The following is a 27,620-nucleotide window of genomic DNA, read 5'->3' on the forward strand; positions in this document are numbered from 1 at the left end:
ATCAGACTGGCACTAAGAACCAGCCACAGCTCCCAGCATCTCCCAGCAGCAGCAGCTTTCTGCATGTCTGACTGCAGCACTGTTCTTTCTTTGATACAGGTCATTAGGCTGGGGCTCCTGTTGGAGCTATCAATGAAATGACAGCCCCCAGGGACTACACTGCTGCCAAATTCAGATCAGGGGAGTGAAAAACACATTTTCAGATCTTTTAAAAAGCAGTTTCAAACTCGTGGTTCAAACACAGATTCTCATTATGGTTCGTGGTTCTGTTCTGATTGTACATAGACAGAATCCAGCCACGGCTCTACGGCTTAAATTCATCCTCTTGAATACATTCAGTACACCCTCAGAATATCACTGTAAGAATAACACTTTGCATGTGCATTCTAAATCTCATCTGCAGAATTCCAAGGGGTGTTACAAACACCCAGGGACACATCCTGTTCTTTCTGCAGCAGCCAAAGTGCTTCTCCAGCAGAACGCCGCCAGACACACAGAGCACAGAGGGCACTACGCTGTGCAGCGAGGCGCCTCGCGTGACCCTGCACAAGGAGGTGGAAAGCGGAAGGCCCTGCCAATATAACAGAAGCTGTGGGAGTTTATGCAATTTGGGATCTGCGGAATGATTGCTGCCAACCTGTTTTCACCAAGATGATTTGTTTCGCCACCCAGCTCTCCTTCTGGGCTTAGTTGTGCATATCCAAGGCTGTAACAGATCCTAGCTCTTCTGCTCATGCTCCAGCCTGGCCAGCTACAATGCAGATTTAGTCAGGGATTAATTAGCTCAGACAGAAGATTGTGCTAACTCAGCTTTAGGAGCTGTCGGCCAGACCTGGCTTCTGGCCAGCCAGTTTGGGCAGCTCTCAGAACCAATCTCTGCCTGCCTGCACCTGAGCATGCAGCCTGGCGTCCCTGCTCCACATATAAGATGGGATGCAGTGCCTCACTACTACATACATGTAAATAATACGCTCGTTAAGTAGACTAAAAAATCAGAATCAAAGATGTTAAAAGATAACCCAGTGCTGACAGTGACAGATCTGAGCATAAAATCCAATATGTAAATGGTGCTCTGACAGTGGATATTTGCTAACAACAGTCAACACAGTCTAACAATTAACAATCACCTAACTGCAGTCCTGTTTTTAAATCCTTATGGGTAGCTACAGAAACAGCTCCCTCCTGAAAAGAGGACACTGCTTTTTCCATCAACATGCACATTTCATGACACTTTCAAGTAACGAGGTGGGAACAGTGCAGGTTTTCATGGTGTGTGTCATAGAATTACAAAGATTGGATTAGACCTCCAAGACCACCTACTCCAACCATCCACCTACCACCAATATTGCCCACTGTGTCAGTAGAGAAAAGATTCAATTGGGCCCATGCAACTCTTGGTTGGTTAACTCTGTATGTCTATAGTTTAGTGCTGGATAGAATTTTTGCCATTAACTGCCCTTCCCATTTCATCTAATTCTCTGCTGCATGAGCTAACTGGGTGTGCAGCCAATTTTCACTGCTTTTGGGGTTTTACGTGACTTTTCATGCTGTAGAGTTACAAACTACTCTTTAATTGAATTAAACACTTGACTGTGTTCATAAATGTGGAAAGAATACACGCTCTCTGCAAAGAAACAGGAATAGATACTGAATTTTAAGCTTGAAACCTCCTTACAATGCTTTTGATGTTGGTTTTGTTGTTACTAGTGTAGTGGAGATTCTGAATAGTAACTGTCTGGGGCTCTGAAAGCAAAATTTAAGACAAGAGACAAAGGAGAAGCAGGAATTGATAATGGTCCACAAGGCCTTTCATCTTTGTGTTACTAGCTCAGATTCAACGTTGCTAAAAGTTGGTAAGGTCTCCAAGCTGCTCTGCAGCTATGCAGAATTACTGCGATCCTCTGGCCCCAGCTACACTTCACTGAATGAAGGCTTTCAGTATACCACTATTCCAGGCATAAACTAAATATATCAGCAAGCATTTTTAAAAGCCAGTGCAGTTTTACATTTTTGTTATATTAGTGTATATCAATACATTGCTGGTACAACTACAGTAAATTCTACTATCGAGTTCTGCAATAGTTTCTCAACACTATTTAAGTCTTGAACTGGCCCTCACTCATGCAAAGCTTCAACTTCTGTCCCTGTTGAGGAGTTCAATAGGAATGAGTCACCTCTGCTCTGCTGTACGATACCAAGTAATCTGTAGATCAGTACTGCCACAAATCCTACCACACACATGTACATACTTTTTAAAAATGAAAAAAGCTTTTCCAAGTAACAACAGTTTGCAAGCTGACTACTCTGTCCTCCTCTTTACCCCTTCTCCCTCTGTGTCTTTCATACAGCCAACTGTCTGTTCCAGAAATCAATACACATATGCTTAGATCATGACACAGTGAAATTAGTTCTGAGCATTTACTTATGTTTCAGAAGCTCCATTGGCTTTTGAGTTTGGAAATGTTTTACATTTTTGACTACATAACTGGCATAAATGTTGATGTATCTAGGCTTATTTACACTGGAATAGGCTCCCCAGGGAGTTGGTCAAGTCACCGTCCCTGGATGTGTTTAAGAGCTGTTCGGATGTGGTGCTCAGACATATGACTTAGCAGAGGGTTGTTAGTGTTAGGGTACTATGGTTAGGTTGTGGTTGGACTTGATGATCTTTGACGTCTTTTCCAACTTGGGTAATTCTATGATTCTATGATTCAGCCTCAGATGCATATTTAATTTTGTGATGTAGAGCAAGCACACCAGGTGAACAGCATGTAAATTTTCAGGATTCTGTCTGCCTTACAGTGTGAGCGATTTTTTTACTGTATATTTAACATGGCAACACAAATCCAGAGCTACAACACTGATTAATAGATGTCAAAACACAGAAACTATGAGCAAAGGATTCATCTTTAGTTTCCTCTGTTGTGCAACTATGTATTGTAGCACCAAACTATGTAGCGGTATTTGAAATAGTGGCTAAACATTACTGTAGCAGTATCTACTTTACACACTGACAACAGATGAAAAGAAAGAAAGAAAGAAAGTAAGAAAGAAGTAAAAAAAAAAAAAACAAACAAAAAACAAACACTGATGGTGAAACATAAGACTTATTATGAAGAGGACTTCCTGCGATCTGTTTACATACTACAACTTTTCCATCTCTTATCCCAAACTCTATATGAATTGCATTATACTCACACATCCTTAAAAAGTCCCACAACCCATTCATATATGCTATTTTGCATAAACTGTTTTTCTTTGAATGCAATCAGAAGTGTCTAGCTAAAATCTGTGCAGACACCTTGCTAGGTCCTGCATAGATAAACTGTAAGAGTAAGCAAGCAAGTATGGGATCAAGAACTACACTTAAGATGTGTTATGAAGATTGGAATCTGAAAGATGGAGATATAGCATTGTTATGATAATCTGAAGAAGTCTGGGTGAAATGGAACACCCATATAACTGGCTTGACAGACAAGATGGTATCTCAAAAAAAAGGTAGTAAGAGGAGCCCAAGAGGGAAGCCCTGCTTAGATCATGCCCATCTTCCAAAGATGATCTCAAGGACTGAGCTAGGATTTATGTGTAAAGGAAAAATGGAGCCAAAGATACACAGGGATGGTGATATTCAATGAAATCAAATGTGACCACAATAGGAGGATGAACAATTGTCCAAGAGAATCATTAGGTAATTTGTAAAGAGTGGTTTCAGCTAGCAGCAAGGTCAGAAGTCAGTTTGAAGGGGTTTATAACAGCACTGAAGATCAGATGCTTCTAACAGAATAGAACATGGATCCATAAATAGCACATTCTGTGATCTTGGAGAAACAATGGGAAGTAACAGAGAGGGAAATAGGATGATTTTAGGGATTGGCCAGGTTAACAAATATATAAATGAATTAGGAAATGAAGTATGTAGATAGATATGGACATCAGAAAATCAGTATACGATGACAGTAAGCGTGAAAGAGGTAAGGAAACAGGGTAAAAACAAATCACGGGGAAAGGGAAATTTAAAGAGGAATATGTGAGAAACATCTGTATCTGCCTCAAAAGATGAAAAGAACGGTGGCATATCTAGCAGGCTGTAGGGAAACAAAAAAACACACACACACACTGAGAACAGATAAGCACTGGAAGAGGATATTTGAAAAGACTGGATCCCGTGGAATCTGGAGTCTTCATCATTCGAGGCATTTAAAGCTCAGCTGCACAATACTCCAAACAACCCCACCTACCTCTGACAGCTTTGAGCAAGAGTAGATGACCTTGAGAATTCCCTTCCAATGTTAAGTACCATGTGAATCAATGTCAGAAGGATAGAAGAATGCTGGACAGACAGAAAAACCAAGTCACAGTTTATATGGTTGTATACGTGAAGCAATTACCAGGATTTAAATATAATTTAATGTATTTAGAGTTGTTAGAGTTAGGATAATATGGTTAGGCTGTGGTTGGACTTGATGATCTTCAAGGTCTTTTCCAAGCTGGGTAATTCTATGGTTCTATGATTCTATGAAACAGGCCCTTAGGAACAGATATTCAAATGCACTTTCGCAACTGAAACTGCAGGAAGTATATACTGGAATTGCCAGGAGTGCTTAGATCTAAGTCTCAGCAATGGAGGATTTCCTATATAAGCTGCTTAACAGTCCATGTCTTTTACAAAACGCAGGCAAGTACAGTGCATGTGTAAGTCTACAAATATCTGAAATACGTATTCACGATAGGAAGGCAGAACAAAACTAAAGGACACAGACAAGAAAATTAAACATAAATTACAATTTAGTAGTTATATTTCACAGGAAAATTAAACTTACTCACGTCCAAAGGTTTTAATTACAAGGGATGTTCCAAAAATAATGCCTCCTACTTTATTATACTGGCCAACAGCAGAAGTGGATGCTGGTGTTACGGCAGTAGAGGCTTAACCTCCCTGCCAGCATTCTGTTACATTCTGTTGCTGTATGGTAGCATTCTGACAGAATGGTGTCTGACACGGAAGTCTGGATGAAGCAAAGATGTGGAACCAAATTCCTCCAGGAGAAAAATACTGATGTTTATTGAAGGTTTATAGAGACCAGAGAGTGGGTATGAGCACAGTGAGGCGGTGGGCAGTGCATTTCAGTATGTATGAAAGTAAAATCTTTCTTAAAGTCTCTTCTCCTTGAAGTGTAATAAAGATTTGATATACAAAAGATGAAAATTTCTTATGCTAATCACGACAACAAATTTTAAAGTCCTTTGTATCTCTGGAACTGAGTGAACGGGATAATAAAATAGCATCTAGACAAATTTTTCAATAACAATTGATTAACTTAATATTTGACATCAGAAAACAGAGAACAAGGCATATGAGTACATTAAAATCTGAGCCTCTATAAAGATTTTAGAAGACTATGAGAGGAAATGTGGCATGGATGCCAGGAGTGTGCTCTAACAGAATTTTAGACTTCAAGACTAGTTAACAGCATTATTCCAAAGAAGAGAATAGAAGCAGAAGAACTGAACATCTAATGAACTTCTGCACGTAATACAAAATCACAGAATCATAGAATCAGAAAACAGTTTGGGTTGGAAGGAACCTTAAAGATCATCCAGTTCCAACCACCCAGCTATGGGTAGGGAACATCTCCCACCAGACCAGTTTGCTCAAAGCCCCATCCAACCTGACTTCAAACACAGGGATGGAACATTCACTGTTACTCTAAGGAACCTGTTCCAGTGACTCAGCACTCCCAAAGGAAAGAATTTCTTCCAGCTACCTAATCTAAAATCTACCCTGTCTGACTATATAGCTATTACACCTTGTCCTGTCACTCACTGATAAAGGACTGCTGCTACTTGAATACCTGACATACATTCTTCTGCAAAAATTAATCTCACACAGGCATTTTTTTATAGCCTTTCACAAGTCTCATCAGATTAACAGCTGTGTCTTCCCTGCTCTGTTAGACCCGCTAAGTAGATTCAATCTTACTGTATTCAATTACGTTTTATTTTCTATGTTTACATTTGAAAACACCACCTCGTCTTTGAGGTGAAGGGAATTCTGTGTGCTGAAGAAAATACCCATGACAGAATTATACGCTTCAGTGCTCGAATCCCTCCTTGCCTCAGAATTTACATTTGTCACTTTTTTGGGTGTATTTCATTTCTATATAAATGCTTACCTATCACTGCATATGTTCACATTATTTAGTTATTATTTTTTCATTCATTATGTATTTTAACACAACCCTATGGAACCAGTATGTTCCTGAACAGATTCTTCAAAGTCTGTACCTTTTTCATGTATAAATAAGGCAGGTGCACCAGGAGGTACAGTGTGCTACATAGCCAGAGGTCAATGTCACAAAACAACTCCCATATTAAACCGAGTTCTTACAAAGGACAGACAAAGTCTCACAGTTCCAGAATTTGTTTCTTGAGCTGGAGACTTTAAAAAGAGTCTTGTGACTCTCAGATAGTGTGAAATACAGATGAGGAACTGATTCAGTGACACAATGCTATTACATTTCTCTTGCTTGTAACATAAACATCTCTCTTTGCAGAATCACTTATCTGAAACAAACAGCAGGCATAGGCATAATAAAATGGTTTTGAACATTCTACATCAAAAACGATATCAAAGTTGTTTATTTAGGTAACAAAAGGTTGATTTTCCAATGTTAGTATCTCCTGTCTTTCACAGCTCAAGTATCTGTGTGGGACTCAGTTGTATGAGGGACTACTCACTAGACTGTGCTAAAAAGATGAATTTGCTTTATAAAGGTTTACGCAAGTACATGGAAAGGAAAGGAGAAAGGCAGGAGTTGCATGAAAAATCCTATAGTAAAACACAGCCTTGAAGATAATACCATGTTTGTGTCGATATGTCTTTCATTTTCCTTTCCCAATTTTAGTCTGGATTGTGTGAAAGTACTCATTATGCATCACTCAACAGGAAGAAAACATATAAGAACGTTACACATCATTAGGGAGTGTAAACTCCATCATGGACAAAGCCCTAAGCATCCTAAAGCCTTACTGAGAGCTGAAAAGAGATTTTCGTGAATTCAGATAACCTTGGCAATGATAAATACAGTAGTTACTCTGAGGTTAAAGGCCCATCATTAATAATTAAAGATAAAACAAAACAAAACAAATCTTTCCTTACTCAGATCAAATAAGTTTGGCTCGACTTTCTAATAAAAATAAATAAATATGAACCAGAATATGCTTGTAAAGCCAAAAAAAAATACATCAGTAAAAAAAAATCTGTAAATGAATATTTTTATTTGAATGCAATAAAATCTCTTTCTCAAGTACTTAGAATCTGTTTCAAGTAATCAGTAATGTGATCACTGCACCACATGTGAAATACAACAGCCACAAAGGGTCCTTTCTTGCATGTACACTTAATACATAGGTTTGTACGAGCCAAGTGGGAGGACAGCATTTACTAGCTCCATGAAAATTCTTTATGTTTCTACTGCAATCAAAATCCCTGGATCACATGAGCATTTTAAGCTGTAATTTGACATGAAATGCAGACAGCATGAGACTGTCCCATTTTCTTGAACTGTATATGAAGTAAACTGATTTTCCATGTCTCTGTACACTTCAAACAGTTCAGTCTTGTTTCTTATTTTTCTGAAGGCCCATTTTTCTTTAATGGTGGCTTTCATCAGCTGAGATCTAGAAAATTCCTACCTCCTGGAGAAAGATCTCTGCTATTTGTCTTTGCTGTCCAATGTGATCTAGTATGGATAGCTCCATATTAGTCCATGTTCCGGACTACCTCTATGAAATTCTCTGACCTGCCATGTTAGTCAGCATGTACGACTACCATGTGAACAGGAAACTGCACCATGCGTTCAAAGCTGAGTGAGATGGTAGTGGCTACAGAGGCTGTGGCTGATCTAATCGTTACAGTTTTGTCTTAACCTGTCCTAGGAAAACCTGGGAACCTTGACAGTGCCTAAACCTAAGCCATTAGAGTTCACATGCTTTACAATCTAGACATGCTTTAATGCAAGTCTTCTATCAAGAAAGAAAACGTAACTTCCTTCCATGCTGTTTGAACAAGACAGATGGTTATTCCCCTAAAAGGTAGAGCTAACTTAGAAATAATTTTAAAAGATACAAGCACAGATGACCTCAGAATATGTCCTTACATACATATACCAGAGTGTATATAGGGACAGTGTGTTGAGTGATGATAAAAGTAACCCGCCCAGATGTTACTGGAATACATAGAGAAGAGCACTGTAACTCAAATGACTAATATGTGTCATTTCAGCATTAATTTCCAGGCTGCATCCAGGGAAAATCTCGGAAGCCTGGATTCAGGCAGAAGAATCTGTTTAGATTCAAGACTGATGATCACATGGAAGTGTACAGCAATGGAGAGAAAAAGTGCAAAAGCAGAAGCAGCAACAAAGTAAAAATCTAGCAGGATTAAAAAAGATTGTCTGCAAACAGAATAAGGACTTCAGTACCAGTCACTGGTGCATCACTTCTGCTTGCTATATATTGGATAGAAGTCCAAATCACAAACAAAGAAAATGAATGAAGTGCAACTTCATTCTCGAGTACTCGTAGGTTCAGTTGCAGACTTTACATGAAGAGAGTTCTGAACAACTGTACAAGGGAAAAGGAAGTGGCAGCGAGGAAAGGCAGCAGATAATGTTAGTATTTGGAACAACTGTGCAGAGAGATGAGCAATGGGCTCTTGAAGGCCAAGTAACTGAAAAAAAAGAGCCTGATAATGGATTTCTGGCTTGGGAGTCAGTGGGAATGAGAAGGATGTACAGAAACCTGGGAAGGCAGCCCAGGAAGAATGAGGGATGAAGTACAGATACTGAAAACAAGAAGGTAAAAAGTAACCACTAGGGCTAAACACACAGTGAAAAATAAAGAAAGAGAATCATAGAATAGAACCACAGAATCACCATGGTTGGAAAAAAACCTCCAAGACCCTCCAGTTCAGCCATCCACCAACCACCAATACTTCCCCACTAAACCACGTACAGCATCTAAACATTCCCTGAACGTTTCTAGGGACAGTGACTCAAGCACTCCTCTGGGCAGCTCATTCAAGCAATTGGCCACTCTTTTGGAGAAAAAAACTTTCTTAATATCCAACCCGAAAAAAAAAAAAAAAAGGTTAGCCTGAAAAAAAGGACATCAGGGGACAAGAAGTTAGTGAAGAAGAATATTAGGGCATAGCTAGAGTTACAACAGCTAGAGAAGAGTAAACAAAATCCATCAGATTTGAGCAGAGAGTTGCTAAAAAAAAAAAACATTTGGGGGACTCCTGAGAACCAAATTTTAGTCTGTCATGACTCCTGTGTCATCAGCAAATATATGTGGGGCATAAGAGAAATTTAAAAAGAATGCTGTATTTGGTTCCTCCAGCAGTAATTTTCTCAGAAGATGATTCCCTGCATCTCTTTTAATAGAAGGATACATAATGTGGGGGATTTTAAGGTTCCAAGCATGCTCGTAATCCAAATGGGTGTTAAGATATTCTTATGAGTGTGTCTTTTTAAAATCTTAAGTGGGTAGGTACTCTCTCTCTTCATACGTGGGTACTGTTTCCCTCTCTTCCTGTATCTAATTCTACCTCTGCCTCTGCCTCTCTCTGTCCTTCTCACTCTACTTCTNACTCTCTCTCTTCATACGTGGGTACTGTTTCCCTCTCTTCCTGTATCTAATTCTACCTCTGCCTCTGCCTCTCTCTGTCCTTCTCACTCTACATTTTTGCATTAACCTTTTTAACACAACCAAATCAAGGACAAAGATGTCAGAAGTGTCACACTGCCTATGTAACCTATCTTTTTCTCATCTTGAGAAGAGGAATCATGATGGAGACTAATTGTGTGACTCATATACCATTTTTCTCAGAAGACACCTGCCTCATACAGTGCACAAGATAGCCTTGCTATAAGGATGAATCAGAACAATGCACTTAAGAAGGTTCATTTAGTGAAGAATTTTGAAGAAATACGCTAAAAAATTGGGACAGCACTGGAAGATGAGAAAGAATGGATGAAGTAATGGATAGTTAGCCTAGAAAATAGGATTCTGTCCGGTGTTGCCATAAAGTCCACATGGTACAGCTGGTCACTAGGAGTATGTCTTTTATTTTCCATGTGAATTACTGAGATGAGACATATGAGTTTGCAGAAGTGATAAATGCTGGAATAAGTATGAGATGAGAAAGTTCCATATAGCAGGAAAAAGTTGAAGATTTTGGACCTAAGCACCAAGACTGGTCTTGTAGATTAGTGGCAGCTTTTGAACACAATTTCTACCTTTTCTATCTATAAAATGGAAAGCATATTTTCTTCCCATCTCAGGGGCCTGCAGTAAAACTAATTTAATGTTTGTTCATCATTAAGATGCTATAGCAATGATCACTAAGAAAAAGCCAAAAGGAAATTATTTATAATTCTGTCTTCAGAGAAGGGCTTAAATACTCTGTAGTAAACAAGGTATGGGGTCACACACTGAAAAATATTCAGAAAACAAAATATTAAACAGATGCTCATTAAGTGACTGTCACATAATCTATGAACTGAATGGGAAAGAGATCTAAGAAAAATACGTGGTCATGCAATTAAAGAACACTTCATAATACATATGCATGGGGCAGGTTAAATTAAATTGCCCTAATAAAGTTAATTCTGGCATGCATTAGCTTTAGAGTGCTTGGACTACTAAATGCAGAATTTCAATTTTCAAAATATAATATGAAGAAACTAAAAATCCTGATGAGTGAGATCTGATTAAAAGATGTACATTGACCATCTGTATTTTATTCACTCAGTTCAAAACAGAATTTGACTACTGTAATGCAATATTGGAGAATTTGTGACAACTGGAAATATTAGAATGACTGCTTCACTGCCAGTTTGTCTTCTCTAGAAAAAGAAAGTGTGGATCTTTGTTTTAGCCAGGATTTTCCTTTATCAACATAAACACCAGTAGCGGCACATTAAAGTATACAGACTATCCATATAAAATGCCACACCACAATACTTCCAGATACTTATCATTCATTATCATTTGAATCAGTGAAACTGCATGAATTAAACAAGCAATTTCTGACTTGATTCTCACAAGCAAAGAGTATATTCAGCTTCTGTTCACTTCAGCGTGCTTCCCAGGACTCCAGATAGTAGAACTGTTAATAAATGTAGAGATGAAGAATACCCAACAGTGCAGAGTAAGAGAGCTCCCTCAATGCAGACTGGATAGGACACAGAAAACAGCAATGAAATATTTGTCTCTTTCAGCAAGACTCCAAGCCTCCACACTAAAGGCTACTCCATTATTGCACTCATTACTGGTGTCACAATTTAAATTTTAATCAAACTGCAGCTTTGAAAGCCTGTAAATAAGAAAAAGACACAACCCCATAAATATGCCACAATTTTGTTGTTCTTCCTGTTGAATGAAATACAGAATTTTTTGGTGGACACCCCCTTACTGTAGAGATTTCTTGTTTTAACTGAGGATGGGTTTTATGTAGTAATACTCCTTGAACAGAATTACTAAATTGATCTTTATAAAATACTTTAAGAAAATTATGTAGACTCCATCCTGTGCTGAAGGGCCTTCCCTTAAGAATTTAACATTAACTTTTGCAACACAAGAACTTTCTTAAAGAAAGCACAGCTTGATTCACCTTAGAAAAATGAATTTAAATATTACAATATTTATAAATATTTACAGGAGGAAATGTCCAGAAATACAAGCATACATGTAACAATTTCCTTGAAATACTTCACTGAATTATTTACCTAACTCTTTCCGACAGTTGAACACTTCATTTCCATGGCAACTTCTGTGAATACATTTAGATGTCCACTTTTACGTAACACCTTCTAAAACTTCAGTTCAAGTATGTTTGAAATTCAGCACTCTGCGCAACCCAGAATGAGTTGTCCCTGACACAGGAAACTATTCAAAACATAATTTTTTTAAGAAGTTTTATAGGAGCAGACAGATTACTTTCATTACTTGCACTAAATTCCAGATAATTCAGGGACTGAAAAGAGTAGTATTACAAGAAGGAAAGATGAAAGATTTAGATATTTATTTGCTACCCCTGTCAAAACTTCCAGTGGAGTCAGTTATGCTTGTGAAGACTAGAAAGAGATTCAGCCTATCAGTCACTTTAGTGTCCTAACTCCACTGACTAAGAAAGCAGCAGAGAAACCTGCATGTAAACATCTATACTTCGTCATTTTAATCTCATCTTGAAGAAAATGCCACAATAAATTTTGAAAACAAGCTATCATTTCTAAGATATTTTACACAAAAAAGCTAGAAAGAAGCAGCTCAGACAAATAACTAGTAAGAATCAAAAAGGTGAAGCATCAAAACATATATGTTTTCACTAGCCCAGTTCAAATACATTAAAGATGAAGACTAATCAAGCTTTCACCTCTAACTTTTCTCATTGATGAGTGCTTTTGTTTGAGAAAACCATAGACTCTTTGCACATGCAGGTATTAACTATACCTGGTTATCTGATTAATAAAATTGCTCTGATTAAATATATGGACAGTGTAAAAAGTACTTAAGAACAATGCCTCTTATATCGGCATATTGATTCAGAGATGACACCGTGCTCTCTGCTTTCATTTGCACTCAAGGACATGACCTATCACATTTGTAAAACATGGCTGTATATTTAAGTACATACTGAAAGTAAAATATAATAATCATCACTGATCTTACACTTGCTCTTCCAAATTAATTGTTATTGTTATTTACACATTCAAAACTATTACAAATGTAGGCACTTAAATACTATAGCTCTGAAAGACAGGGGAAGTGAGGAAGGGATATTTAAGCCAATATCTGCATGTGACTCAAATGACTCAATTACATATGGAAATTCATCTGCTCTGTGGAATCCATGGTAGTTTTGCCCCCATTATTTTTGAAAAACGTCATCAAATCAAGTGTCAAAGTACAGATTTTGGCAGAAAAATATCAATACCTGAGCACAGTTAATCTGTTGCAGAACAGAAATCTGAACACTTCTCTTCCAGTTCATAGTTTCTTGCTTAAACAGTTGTACAGATTATATCTCTGAAGCCTGTTTGGTTTTTTGTTTGCTTGAGTTTTTCAGGGGGGAGGGAATGTTCTTTTTTTTTTTATTTGGTGTGTTGTGAGTTTGGGGTTTTTTCTTCATTTGTTGACTGAAGTGCATTTGAGATCATTTTTTGCATCATTACACTGGGTCATGAAACAACATGTCTGGGCACCTGTTAGCCTCACAAGCAATCTGCTTATTCCAGGCTGTCATCCTTGTGCTGCTCCTGGGTATGCATCTGACAATAGTCTCACAGGTTTGCTGGGATCTAAAGTTTTGCAAACAGTGGAAAAGAGAGGAATGTGAAAAAGCTGCATAGGGACTCAAGTGACCTATTGATTTTGTCTTTTAAAAATGTAAAAATGATGCTGTTCATTCCTACATGTTCCATTGAATTGCTTGTGGTTGACATTTAAAGCCAACACAACTACAGAGATCCCTTCTGCAAAATTTGTTGTTAGCACTTGAAGATACTCGACGGGGGGGTTTTCAGTTATATTGCACTAACTACTTCATTCAGTGGGAAGTTTAGTGAAACTCAGACACTAAGAGTAAAAATTATAATGATGATATGTCTTAAATTAGTCTACCAGCTTAAATTAACTGTCCAGAGCATGGCCACTAAGATGATCAGAGGGCTGGAGAACCTCTCCTAAGAGGAAAGGTTGAGGGAACTGGGCTTGTTTAGCTTGGAAATGAGACAGCATTGTGGCCTTCCAATACTTCAAGGGAGCATATAACAGAAGGGAGAATACCTGTTTACCAAGGTGAGTAGTGACAGGACAAGGGGGAATAGTTTTAAACTGAGACAGGGGAGGTTTTGGTTAGATATGAGGAGGAAAGTTTTCACACAGAGGGTGGTGACGCACTGAGACAGGTTGCCCAAGGAGTTTGCGGATGCCCCATCCCTGAAGGCATTCAAGGCCAGGCTGGACGTGGCTCTGGGCAGCCTGGTCTTGTGGCTGGCGACCCTGCACATAGCAGGGAGGTTGAAACTAGATGGTCTTTGAGGTCCTTTTCAACCCAGGCCATTCTATGATTCTATGGTTCTATATGTTCAGTTCTCAATCTATGTGCAGAGATTGTAGGTTGAGAAGAAAAGCATTTGGTTTTGGTTCTGAAATGGTTTACAAAGACAGTTTAGAGTGATGATGAGATCCTTACACACAAATTATCCACAGACGCTAGTAAAAATATGGTAGCATGGTAGCAATGTAGAATCAGTGGAATTGCTGATAATTGATGTACATAAATTATCCATTCACACAACAGAATCTACTCAGTTTTCACATCTTAAAATACTGAGAGGTGAGTGGGCAATTTTTATTTAATTTAAAGCCAAGTGACGTACGTATGAATGTTTAACTCAGAGACGTAGCCAGAAGCTCGAAAGGAAAAGGTACCTCTTAACATTATGACATTTTCCTCTGATGTGGCACCTACAGACATAGACTTCCTTTCACTTAATTTGATTTTTCCAATATATGAGCATCTAAACTGATTTCCTAGGTTTCCTTCATTCTCACTAGTATAAAATACTATTCTGAAGTTTGATTCATATGACCTATTTAGATGTGTACCTTACAAAGAGATGAATCATGCCCTAAAAGTGTCTGTTTCTCTCTACTGACTATAAAGACAGTCTAGCCAAACCAAATTGGATATAAAAGACATCTACATTAGGGCAGACAAATTTCACCCTAGAAGCCAGGAAAGGGAGCACAAAAGTGAATGCTATTTTCAGCAATATTTAACTTCTGTAGGATTCTGAAACAGAAATCACAGAAATCTATCTGCAAGGTCATCTGAGGACAATACTACCAAGAGCTGCTGAGAAGCTCTGCTCTGCACTGTTCCAAACCACAGTGGAGTAGCTCCCTCGTGAAATCTGCAAGGTGACCGAGAAATGGCACTGCCTACTCCCGCTGCTCCTTCTTGAAAATGCATTTGGATGAAAAAAGGAAACATTCAAGTGTCCCTATTCCTTCTTTATATTTTGTTTGCAATAACATTATTGAGGACCTATTACAGAGTCAAAAATTGTATTGGTATTTGCATACAGAAAGCACTGCTGAGCTTATATGAATCCGCATATGCTTTGTCCTCCTATCACGTTTCAAAAGAAAAAGAAACTAAAGTTGCTTATTATAGCCTTGATTGTCCAGAATACATGTATTTCTCTTGAATCTAGCTACTTACTGGATAAGATTCTTCCTAGTTTTTATCAAGGATATTCCTTTCCTCAGTCTTCTTCAGTATACTGACGATTAATGTATGACTGTAGAAATGTATCTGTGTACCTATTTTGTCTCATTGTATAAAAGCATTTTCATCTCTAGGCATTTTAATAAGAACTTTATTTCTGCAGTATAAAAAGTATAGTTCTGATCTAAATCAACCCCGATCCAAACTCTACTTGATCAATGAATTATTCCTATTAACTGCAATTGGCTTTCATATTAGTCTTCTTTGTCATCCTTGGCTTCAGAAGAAATAATGCATCTAGCAGCTAAGCAATACCTCATCAATCATCTGAAGCAGAGAAGGGTAAAATGAGCACATGGGCAAAAAATTTTTTTGCCTACCAAAATTTGCAACCAATTCATCAAGACAGAAGAATTATTTATGACCATAATTTAAGAAAATGGAAATCCGCTGAAATAAAGCTGAGACTACCTTCCTTTATAAAATGATAAGAGTAGTTATGACAAATGAAATTCAGCCTTAAAAAAACTATCTAGTAAATTTATATTAAAAAAACTCATCTAGTAAATTTATATTTTTCATCTTCTAATAATCCAATTGCTTCAACACATCCTAACTGTCACAAAAATTTTCGACTCTATCATCATCAGATGTCTTTTACAAAACATTATTACCAATGTTATATTTGCTCTTGATATGCAGGGATTTAGACATAACTTGTGGGGCAGAGAGGGAAAACTGTGCCCTTTGATACTGTGTTTAATTTAATTTTACATCCCACTTATTTTCAGGATGATTTATGGATTAGGTATTCTGGAAGGCCTAGCTATAGCCTAGAAAACAGGAAACATCTTTTTCTTGCTTCTTATTGGTGATATGGCCCTGCCCTGATGTTTTCAGCTTTAACATAACTGTTCTCTTTAGCCTGCTATCATCAGCAGAAGTCTGTGACAGTTGGCTGGTCCATGCAGTATAAACAACACACCTGTTCACAGGAGCAAAGATGCTGCCTAGAGCCTGCAGTTCAAAGAACTTAGTGTCTCATTTTTGAAACCACTGAGGTCTGGAGAGAGAGAAAAAGAAAAGAGTACAATTCTATGTGATGATTTCTACTACTTAATTTTACAGTGGTAATTTATAAACTGCAAATTTAGCAATGTGACATTTTGATTGATGAATTTTGCTTTTTTATAAGGTTGTATTAGGAAGACTTACACTGCGAAGAACTAATATGAACTTGTCATCATGACAGCCTATCTGTAAAACTCTGTCTGAACTAAGATAAGGTATTATTTGGCTTTCTGTATCCCTGCCATTCTACCAATTTCCTTACATAAGAATAGTATGATAAAGAAGTTGATTAGGTAAGCTAAGATTTATGACTTCTCAATTATTAGTGGAGTAACTAAGATACTGGAAAGACACCTGATTGTTCAAAAGCAGACAAAATCTCTGATCCTTAGGTCTTGCAGAATTTTACTCTATGCTTAGCCAAGAGTCTTGCAGGAAGTTTGTAGCACAGACAAAGACTGAACTCATCTTTCCCAACTCTGAGTTAATTCTCTAATTAATGGACCAGACATTTCTCATTCCCTGAGGCACTGTAGAACAAGCAGGAAGAATATAAAGCTGCCTAAGAAGAACACTGAATACCAGGAATTCTTACGCTGCCTAATTAGGATTACTTTACTATCACTTTTCACCATGGTGGTAGGGAAAAATGAATAAAACAACAGGAATAAAGTGGCTTATGATCCCTAATCTATGGTATTTTTTTCTACGGGTCTGCATCCTGTAAGGGATTAGAGTACACCCCTAAAGAGGTCAAATAAATACTTCAAGGTGTCAAGTAAATTAAAAAATACTTAAGATGTTATGCCTTTCTTGGATCCATAATACAGTACATGATGGAACTTAACATGAGACTCAGAATGCTGTTTCTATATATCAACAGCTGTAGTGAGCAATACTCAGAAAGAATAATCACACAGAGAAATGAATTTACATGAGGTTTTCAGGGTTAGTTCCTAAGTTTTAAACTAGCATATTCATTTATGGTAAGTCAACACACAAACCGATGTACATAATACTTAAATATAATAATTAATAAAACATGAGTATCTGATATTCTTCTGCACATATAAAATCATTTTTTAGATATATTTCACATGGATAAAAAGAAAGTAGTAAAAATCACATCACAGCAGGGTTAACTCTGTAAGGTTATGCCCTTGCAGAAATCTAGCAGTCAATAAGACTATGCAGAGTCCTATTTATAAAATTCCAAATGAAAATTTTTGGGAAAAAAACAAGTTAAATATTTCAATTGAGAATCTCTGGGGCTTGGGTAACTGCTTAGGCATTATCTGTCATTTATGTTGGGATAGGACTGATTTCAGTTATTTTATTACTTCTTGTTTTTTCTCCTAGACAAGTGGTTTTTTAATCGTCTTGTTCGTGTGCAAGAGTCTGCCACAGAAATGTCCTCTCACTAAACCATTTTGTTTCCTCAAACTTTGAAAGTATTTTATTTAGCAGCCCAATAAAAATTACCATGCAAACTACACAAAGCGCAGCACAATAAGTTCTATGACTTCAACTCACACAAACAAAAAAGCCTTATCCATGACTTGCACATTCTCATCCCACCTTCACTGATTATTCTACTGCATTCTTCTTAACATTCACATTTCAGATTACTATTGCTTTCCACTAATGTGTTGTGTCACATCAAATTCTCACAGTAGAATGTGGGTGGGGGGGAGGTAAATCAGTTTTCTGCTGTACGTAAGATTTTCTCTACACTAGTTTAAGTACTATGTAATTGAGTAACTGATTCACACTTTATCTTATTTGAGACAAAAATACAGTACTTCTCCACACCTTTCCTTAAACAGTATATTTCATTCCTTCTTAACTCTAAAGAACAAAAAATGCCAACATTCCTTCAATTTATTTTTTTCTTTCTTTTTTTTTTTTTTTTCTTTAACACAGTGTAAAGTTCAACACAATGCCTCACAAAATTTTGTCTGAAGCCTAGAGAGTGCAATGCACAGTGAGGAAAACTACTTTGTTAGACTGTTCTGAGACATCACTTTCACTATAAAATATGTGCTATACACATAAATTTTGACATTAATACCTGCCAGAATAAAGGTGAGGAAAAATAGAAGTTATACACATTCCTGTTTTCATTTCCTTAAAGCTTTGGTACATCATTTAAAATTACATTTAAATTTCATTTGCCTCAGTTTCCTATACTGGAATAAAGATCACAAAATTCACATCTGGATAAAGCCCTCTATTACTATAGGGAAAAATCTAAGTCTTCTACAAAGGATGGAACTAATCAGAAGAGGACTGGCATTTTTCTGATTAATATCAAATTCAGACATTCCAATTCGTTGCACTTTAGAACATACTGTAGAATTCCTGAGTCTAGCTACATTTAAAACTGACATCCACTGTCATTAAGAGAATCAACACAGACTAACATACTGTACGTATGTTTTTACCTTATCAATTATTCAGCTTTCAATTGAACTTTGTGTTGATGCTCCTTTGAGGAGTGAGACCTACGATTATTTGTGGAGCTTATTACTCAAACAAATTAGGTATTTTGATGTTCTCTTGGGAAAACATAGAAAAAAAAATACGCAGAAAAATAACTACCACAGTTGCATCTTACAATATTAGTTCACAAAGCTCTGTAAAAAATGGCTCTCCAACAGCTGCACAGCATGGAATCTGATACTAGTAGTATTTTGGATTTCTGAGCAAAAAAGGGACTTTCCAAATAAAAATTCAGTAAAAGAAAAAGGATGCAAAAAAATCTCTATGATGAGCTCCAATGGATCTGCATGTTCCATACAAATGGAATGCAACTCTACCCAGCACTTGGCAAAAGTTTGCAGGAAACTCTTAACAGATATATATATATCAAAATTAAAGCGGGTTGTAACATTACCAGCATCTGAATTTGGTTCATCTGCTTTCTGTACACTTCTAAACTTGGTGCATATACTCATTCCTTTTCCAAGTCAACAAATGATAATTGCCTGTAGGTAGGATGTCACTGAAGGAAGTCTTACTTCATGGATAAATATATTTATACCAAAGAAGTAAATTGCAAGTCTGTCAACCCCACCATTATGCATAGAAGAATCTGCTGTTACAGTTTAATGAAATAAAGTCTTCTATTTATTTAGGGTTAACTAATACTATTTTTCTGATTTTACAGTGAAGAATCCCAGCACATTCAGGTCCACATGGATTCAGGAACTCATTCCTGCTCTGTGCAACTTCAACAGCAAGAATAGTCATTTAATTTAACTATAGATGACTCTTCTAGCATGAATTGTGTGCTTAAAGATAATGCACAACAGAAATATCTGAGCTGCATTCCAGAAGTCACACAGCACCAGATAGATAAGATCACAGTGGTTACCAGGAGTAGTAAATGGGAAAAGTACTACAGGAAATGAACTCTTGTCAATAATCTAGAGAATGCTACATTTAGGTCAATTGTACCTGAAATCGTTTGGTGGGGTAATTGCTCTTTGGTCCAGACTCTGCTCTCTGAGCCTGTCAGAGTGCTTCCAGGTCCACTGGGTTGGATTCACCAATTTTCTTCCAGATTCATTTTCTAAAAGAAAAAAACAAATGTCTTTACTATATGATAGCAAGTTTATGAGGAACAGAACAAAGCGCTCACATTATTCTAACTTTTAAAAATAGGCATTTAATAAATGCATTTAACAATAGCTTTTTAAAAAATCTAATAAACAACTGAATTCCTTAGTTCCATGGAACATAAATTCATTCTCAGACTCAGACTTTTTATTTGGTCCTGCAGAGACTTTCCAGATCAGTTAGGTATTCAAGGTGATTTGGGGCAATCTTTTGCTTTTGCTGGTCACTCAATAATCAGTAAAATGTTAGAATGCCATTCTTAAATTCTACGATGTATCCTAGTGCAGCATTATTCCGGATTTCAATCCGTTTGAGTCCTGTTTGTCTGATAACACAGCTTACTGTTTCATAATTTAAGATGTTTTATGCATGTATTCATAGGACTGTGATAAATTCAGTTTTAGGAATCCAATCTAATGAGCCACATACTGACCCTTTACTGCAGTTGGCTGGATTCATACAGGTACTGGAAAACAGCACCTAGCCTTTCTGTCTTCTGATTTCTTAGAAGTAATATAATATTCTGCTTTGATAGCAAAAAACTTCCAGCAGTACTATTCCTCCTTCACATTAAAGTGTCAGTATTAATAGAAAGAATTTTAAAGTGATTAAGAGTCTCCTCTAGAAGCTATCCAGCATGTGTTTACCTTTTACACAGACAGATAAAGCATCATACTTGTACTCAATACTCAGTGCTCATGATTAGCACCTACCATAATTAAAGAAACCATTGTGATACAACTACACTGCTGAAGAACATGAATGTACTTTTCCCTTAAAAAATACAAAGGGAATAAATACTTTGCTGAAAGCTGCAGTAGGTACATCAGTTATTTTAGCCATTGTTTCTTGTGTAGAACTTCAAATTCAAAGATCCTCATTAAACTAAGTAGATGGCAATAACAGACGAAGTGTTAATGGTGCAGCAGTGGAGTGTGTCAAGAAAATAAGAGACCCTGAGGGGCTCACCATGCTTTTTATGCTCAGCTAAATTCATCAGCATTACCATAAATCTTCTAAAAGACACTGTACTTGATGTCTTACGTTTTACTTTTCAGGCAAGAAAATATTCTACAGAATTATGAAAACGTAAACAGAAATATGATTACAAACAATTATTAAACAAACTATTTTCATGAAGATACACTAGGAAGTATTCTTTTATTAGTTTTTTTCCACATTTTAGAGATAAATAAAAAGAAGGCCTTTTCATCTTATAAACAATGTCAAAATCTATGTCAAAATTTTGGTAATTTTATGTAGAAATGGAATCTTTTAACAAAAGAACCAGAGTTTACTTAATAAAATTATTTTATAAATCAAAAATATGGTGTCATTGTAGAATTATGTATAAAATCATTGCACAAGGATTCAAAATTCTTGATTTGTAGCTTATTTTCTTTTTTTCCCTTTCCAAGATGGTATTTTCTTCTGTGTAATCATTAATTCCAATAATTTACTTTTTTTAAAATACCCAGTGTTTGATATATATTTACACACGCATCTTCATGGTGGCCTTAATGCGGCTTTTCTCTTTGATTTCAGAATGAACTTCTCTAAAAGTAGGGCAGACTGATGTATTTAACAATATATGGAGATAATGACTATAATGTAATGCGCTACTTCAATTATAAACTCAACTGAAAACAATTATAAACTCAACTGAAAACAAGAATTAGCCCCACCCCACTCCCTTTCCTTCCCTCCCCCCCCCCTCCCCATAAAAAAAGGCCTGTCAAATAATGGATATGGTCAACTTTTCTGTCTACTTTTCCATTTTTGCTTAAGCAGCCTATTGTCATTTTGCAACGCAAGATGCAAGCATCGCAGAGCTTCAGCACCACGGCTAGCAGCCAAGAGCAGGGCGACGACAAAGCACCACACACTCCTCCTTGCCAGTTTGAACTCCAGAGTTTTTGCTTTCGCAGCAAAATTTGCCATACAAGTTCATTTCTCAATGCCATAGAAGCATTCAGGTCGACATACAGCAACATCAGTCTTGATTATTATAAACAATTAGTATAAACATATGAAAATGCATCACAGAACTGCTGGGGTTGAAAGGGAACTCAACAGATCATTTGAGTTCAACCCCCTGCTAAGGCAGGTACCCTACAATCATTCACACAGGTAAGCAACCAGATGGGTCTTGAATATCTTCATAGAAGGAGAATCAGTTACTAACATGCAGAGGTAATGGCTTCCTCTATGCACTCTCCACCTTCTATTTCAAATCTGAAAATTTGATTTCCCACAGCTCTCTTGCATTTATAGGGAGCTTTGCATATACAAATCAAGTTTCTCCATACGCATTATCTGTTCAGAGACCTGTGTTAATCTAAGCTTCATAAATACACGCACAGCCGCAGGCAATTTATTTGCCCTTGAGAACATGGGAAAAATGAAGTCCCCATAATTTTCTGTTAAAACACTGTTAATGATAAATATCCTTTGTTTCAGGAGCTCAAACGAAAATTCAATTACATCTGCAAAAGTAGAAATACAGAGCATAAATACACACCTGTAAGAGGCTAAAGCTGCTTACCACCTAGGAAAAACATATTTAAAAGACCAACTGAATGACTGGTCTCTGAGATGCCCTAAGCGATGAACTTATCTGACAGTGTCAAAAATGTAACTAGTAATTTATCCTTATGGGTAATACTGTTTCAGTAGCAGAAGAAAATTCCCACCAAAAAGTTAAATTCTAAATGATGCTGAGAACAAATGCCATAAAGACACCTTAAGTGTTATTAAATCTGAAGGTACAGAAGAAAAACTGAAACAGTAAAACAGAAATCTCAAGCAAACATCCAGCTTTATCCCACTCTCAAGTACACATCATCTGCCTTTAATGGGCTGTATACTTTATTTCAGTCTAACTGAATATTTTAACAGCAGCAGTCACATTAAGTTGTTTCTTGAGGTGATGTAATTAGATTTACAAGTTTTACTGGGAGAGGTGAAATTATTACAACTCTTTCCAATAGATAATTTTTTAAACCGACTTAAAGAATGAATATTAATTTATGAGACATTTGTAATGATGGGCAGACTTTAGAAGGTAACAGCCTACATGAATTTACAAATACAAAGATACAAAAGAGATACAAAAGTGAATGCTTCTCATCAGAGGAAGGAAATATCCAGCATTGTCACCTAGTGCTCTTGGAAAATTTGTAATGTCTGCACTAAAAGCAGACGGTCCATGAGCATCCTGGCTGATACTGTATGTCATGTTTTCCGATGTCAAGTGTAGCATAGGTAAGATTAATAATTAAAAGAATCAGATGCTGCTAAACAAGAAGTTAAAACTAATGAGGAAAATGCACAAGTAGCACACAGGAATTAATGGGTTGGCTGAATGCATATCTCAACAGCAGATAAACAGTTCTCACTCTGACTGTGATGAATAGTGGAGAAAATGGGAAACACCACAAACAGCTGAATGAAAAACTTCTGGACCTTCTTGACTGCAAGAAGCAATGGAGATGGTGAACATGGAAAGAAAATCTCCACAGCGTTATTTGTAGCTCTTTCGAAATGTCAGAACAGTCAGGAATCTGAAAATCTTTAAGTAAATAGCACCCCAGCTGTCTGGATGTCTAGGCTATCATCTATCCAAATGGTGTCCTCTATCTCAAATGTTTAAAATACTACAAAACAATTTATGTTAAGAGAAAGGCTATTACATTCAGAGCTGCTGATCTGGAAGCACCTCAAAAGACAACAAATAACTTTTTTGCATTCAGACTGACCTCCTCAATACAATATTGCTTAGAGAGCCACAGCAGAAGAAAGGGCAGGTAATCAAAGCAGCCTGCTAATTAAACTAAGCGTTGGGCAAATAAATGATTTTAATTTCTGGATCTTTCCTGCTGTTTTCTGAAGCAACTAGAGGTAGTGAAAAGTATCTTAAGAAATACTGATAGCCATACAAACGGAAGTGTGAAACAGATAGCACCAACTTATATATTATAGACATATACACCACACTGTTGGTTCACGGAGGGGAATGGACAACATCCAGAGAGATCCTAACAATGCAAGAGGTGTGCCCATGCAAACAGCATATGTTCCCACAACTTTCTCAGTGTAATTGCAAACAGGAACACAGACTGGGCAACGAGAAGGCCATAGGGGGTTCCTGTAAATTGAAAGTTTGACGTGCACTCACAATGTATGCCTGCAACTCAGCTGATCATATCCTGGGCTGCATTAAAGGAAGTGTAGCTGCAGGTAGACGATTCCCCCCATCCAGCCTACTCTTGTGAGACCCCACCTGGAGAACTGCATTGAGCTCTGGGACCCCCATGACAAGAAAGACACGGGCTGTTAGAATAGGTCCAGAGGGGGGCCATGAAGATGATCAGAGGGCTGGGGTACCCCTCCTATGAAGAAAGGCTGAAGAAGTCAGGGTTATTTAGCTTGGTCAAAGATCTAAGGAGTCCTTAGAGCTGCCGTCCAGCACCTCCTAAAGGGAGACTACTGGAAAGATGAGAAGCAACTCTTTATCAGGGAGAGTAGTTATAAGGTAATGGCTTGATGTCAAAAACAAACAAGCAAAGAAACAAATTTAAAAAGTATAATTAGATAAAACGAAGAACATCTTCACTGTGAGATGAACCGGAATACTTTTCTAAGAAGAATTATGTATGCCCCTTCTTTAGAAGTATTCAAAAAGAAACTAAAAATTCTTGACTAAAAAATAAAATGTGCTAAAATAAATAATTTTTGTATTAAAAGATAATGCAAAGTAAAACAAGATTACAGCTTTATTTAGACTCAAAGAGAAATCAAATAAGCCCACAACAAAATGAGATGCTACCTTACAAGATGGAACAAAATTTACAGGAATACTCCCATAGTGAATGGAGGAAAATCTACCCTGTGCCACAGGAGAAAAAGTCATCTCATCATTAGTCTAAAAACACAGCACAAGATGCGTATCCTCTTTTCTCTGGTTTTGAACGTTTTTCTCTGGTCTTTACTCTGGTGTGCCCCGGTGGCGCAGTGATAGGAATGCCGCGTTGCAATACTGGAGGACCAGGTTCAAATCCCCCCTGTGGCACAAGTGGTAGAAGTGCCGCTCTGCTACACAGGGGCTCGAATCCCAGGGATTGGACTCGATGATCTCTAAGGTCCCTTCCAACCCGCACAAGACTGTGATACTGTGTGAAGGGTAGATGAGTATAGAAAATAAAAGCAAATTAAACATCAATTCTGAAAAGAAGTGGAAGATCACAAAATGTTCACATTATCAAGCAAAAGACACAGAGTAATGTAAAAACAGGAAATGGTGAAGAATGAAACAAGATGTTTGAGTGTTGGGTCACTAACACAAGTGAGAGAAGTTAGAGGACAAGAACAGATAACAAAAATGTTGGCACACATGGCTACAAGGGAAAATCTTAATAACAATCTTGTTGTGAAGGTCACAGGAATGATAGCTGAATGTTTTTCATAATTTTTAGTATCTCAACTTGAAAAACATTAAGGTGATTCACAACATTACAGCTTCTGTTATATGCTAATACTATCCAAAAATGGTCTTTAAAATGTAATATTTGATTGTCATTCCTTATACACCCAAAATGACACTAAAATTAAGTGAATGGTATCGGGCTGTTTCTTCTCTTCCACTCAGCAAGTTTCAAAAGCACCTGCTTACTGCAGCATTTCCTGTTTCTGTGCCTGTTGCTTCTATCCCTTTCATCATAGTATACCGTACCGTCACAGACTGGCAAAGAAGTTAAAATTTTTCATGATTTTCTCAGAATGCTTTGCTTTGATCAAGGTCTCATTCTCACACAGGAAAATCTGTTCAATGCCAAATATCCCAACTAAGGATACAGAGCCTGACATCCTGTCCATTACGGACTACGTGTCCTAGACTGGTATGGTTGGTTTGTCACAGATATTGAAAAATAATGGTAGGTTTCCCTCCTGAGACTGAGTTACCACTCAAAACTTAATGGAAAACAATGTTCTGTTGCTGGGAAAGCAGGGAGACAAAAGGCTGCCAGAACTTAGATATGTGTCTCTAAGACTTCTTCAGGAAGATCAGCAAGCACAAAGGTGTCCACTTGCATCTACCCTACAGTAATAACTGTAACAGATATGATTAAGAACTGCAGACAATTCTTGTTCTTAAAAACCTGAATATGATTGTTTTCATGGCTTAAAAGACAACAATTGACCCAAATTATCACTCTCTGAGACCAAAATTCTCAAGATTTTTGAGGATATGAAACTGAATGCATAGAGTTCCTAAGAAACATTTAAAATTAACAACAGAATTTAGTGCCAATATTGAGAATGAATTAGGAGTTCTACTATGTGTGACTAAACCATGATGCATTTACAATTTCCATCTTCTTTATGTTGAAGTCAATAGAAAAGAAAAAATAAAAATCCTAATTTATTTAAATGTCAGCAGCATAGCAACTGTAAATTTAGGTAAGACACTTCAAAACTCTCCACTTGTGCTACCCAATTATCTGAGGAATGTAGTATAAATTAAAACAACTGTCAGCAGTTTCGATTGATTCTCCTCTTGTTGTCATTTATTAATATTGATATAGAGATCTATTACTGAAATGAGGGTAAGTCAAGCTCTTAAACAATAGGTGGTTTAACACTACCAGCATAGATATCTGTTTTTTTCCCGTATATTTTTTAGTAATCTACGCTACTCAGAAACAAATATTTATTACAAAAACTCAAAGGAATTCTCACTTATTTTTTCCTGGGGGTTAATCAATAAGTCTAATTAAAATTTTAAAAAAATAAAAAAAAAAAATTACTTGGGGAAAAAAGCCAACAAAAAAAACCCCAACAACCTAACATTCAATCAATTCAATAGCTCAGGACTTTTGGTAATACTGAATGCAAGGAGGAGAGGCTGTCTACTTGCCATGATTAAGAACCTTCAAGAATTATTAGAAGTTAGATGTAGATATTTCTGCTTGCCAGACAGACAGCAGTGAGGAAATATGTCTGAATCACAGCAGCTATGAATTTTTACATGCAAATTAGGTGACAGCCTAAACAGCTGTGATTAAAGGTCACCAGAATTCCATAAACGTTTCTGGTGGTTTAGGCAACAAACAGAGCAACAACCAACAGGTAATGATCAAAGTGTTGCTGTGTTAAAGAGGAAAGAGAAACATGAGAGATTGCTCAGAAGCAATACATAGTGAACATACAGCCAGAGAGGACTACAAAGGCAGATATAAGGAAAGACAATGCTTGTCATGACATGATGCAAAATTTCTGTATGCAGTTCTCATGTGCAACATGCAATGCACCATTCACTGAATTATGTAAAGATCAGTACAAAAATCATTACGGTTTTGTTTCAAACTACGATCCAATTTGCAATTGCTGATCTCTATTTCTATTGTAGAAGCCTCTGTCACTATTTTAAATGAACACTCATTTCCATTCAGGATGAACAAAATATGCTGTAGGACAACATCTTCAGGAAATAAGAGGATTTTTATAAAAGCTTTCATTTTCATTAATAAGTATCAGCTAAGAATTTTTAAATAGTTGAAAGGTTAGGGAAACATAAAAATATGAATGAAAATGAGAAAACAATTTTCCATCTCATTTACTAAGACTC

At 37.0% G+C, this 27,620-nt stretch overlaps 1 protein-coding gene across 16 annotated transcripts in view; it reads right to left on the bottom strand.

The window, feature by feature from the left end:
* The window catches only part of MYT1L (myelin transcription factor 1 like), a 277,706-nt gene that overhangs the window by 177,705 nt on the left and 72,381 nt on the right, over positions 1 to 27,620 (bottom strand). For all 16 annotated transcript variants that reach the window (XM_015859374.2, XM_032443418.1, XM_015859366.2 and 13 more), the window contains exon 2: positions 19,832 to 19,946. The gene's annotated coding sequence lies outside the window, so the exon portion shown is untranslated. The remainder of the gene's footprint in view (positions 1 to 19,831; positions 19,947 to 27,620) is intronic.

This window comes from Coturnix japonica, chromosome 3 (assembly GCF_001577835.2).
Source record: "Coturnix japonica isolate 7356 chromosome 3, Coturnix japonica 2.1, whole genome shotgun sequence".
NCBI lineage: Eukaryota > Metazoa > Chordata > Aves > Galliformes > Phasianidae > Coturnix > Coturnix japonica.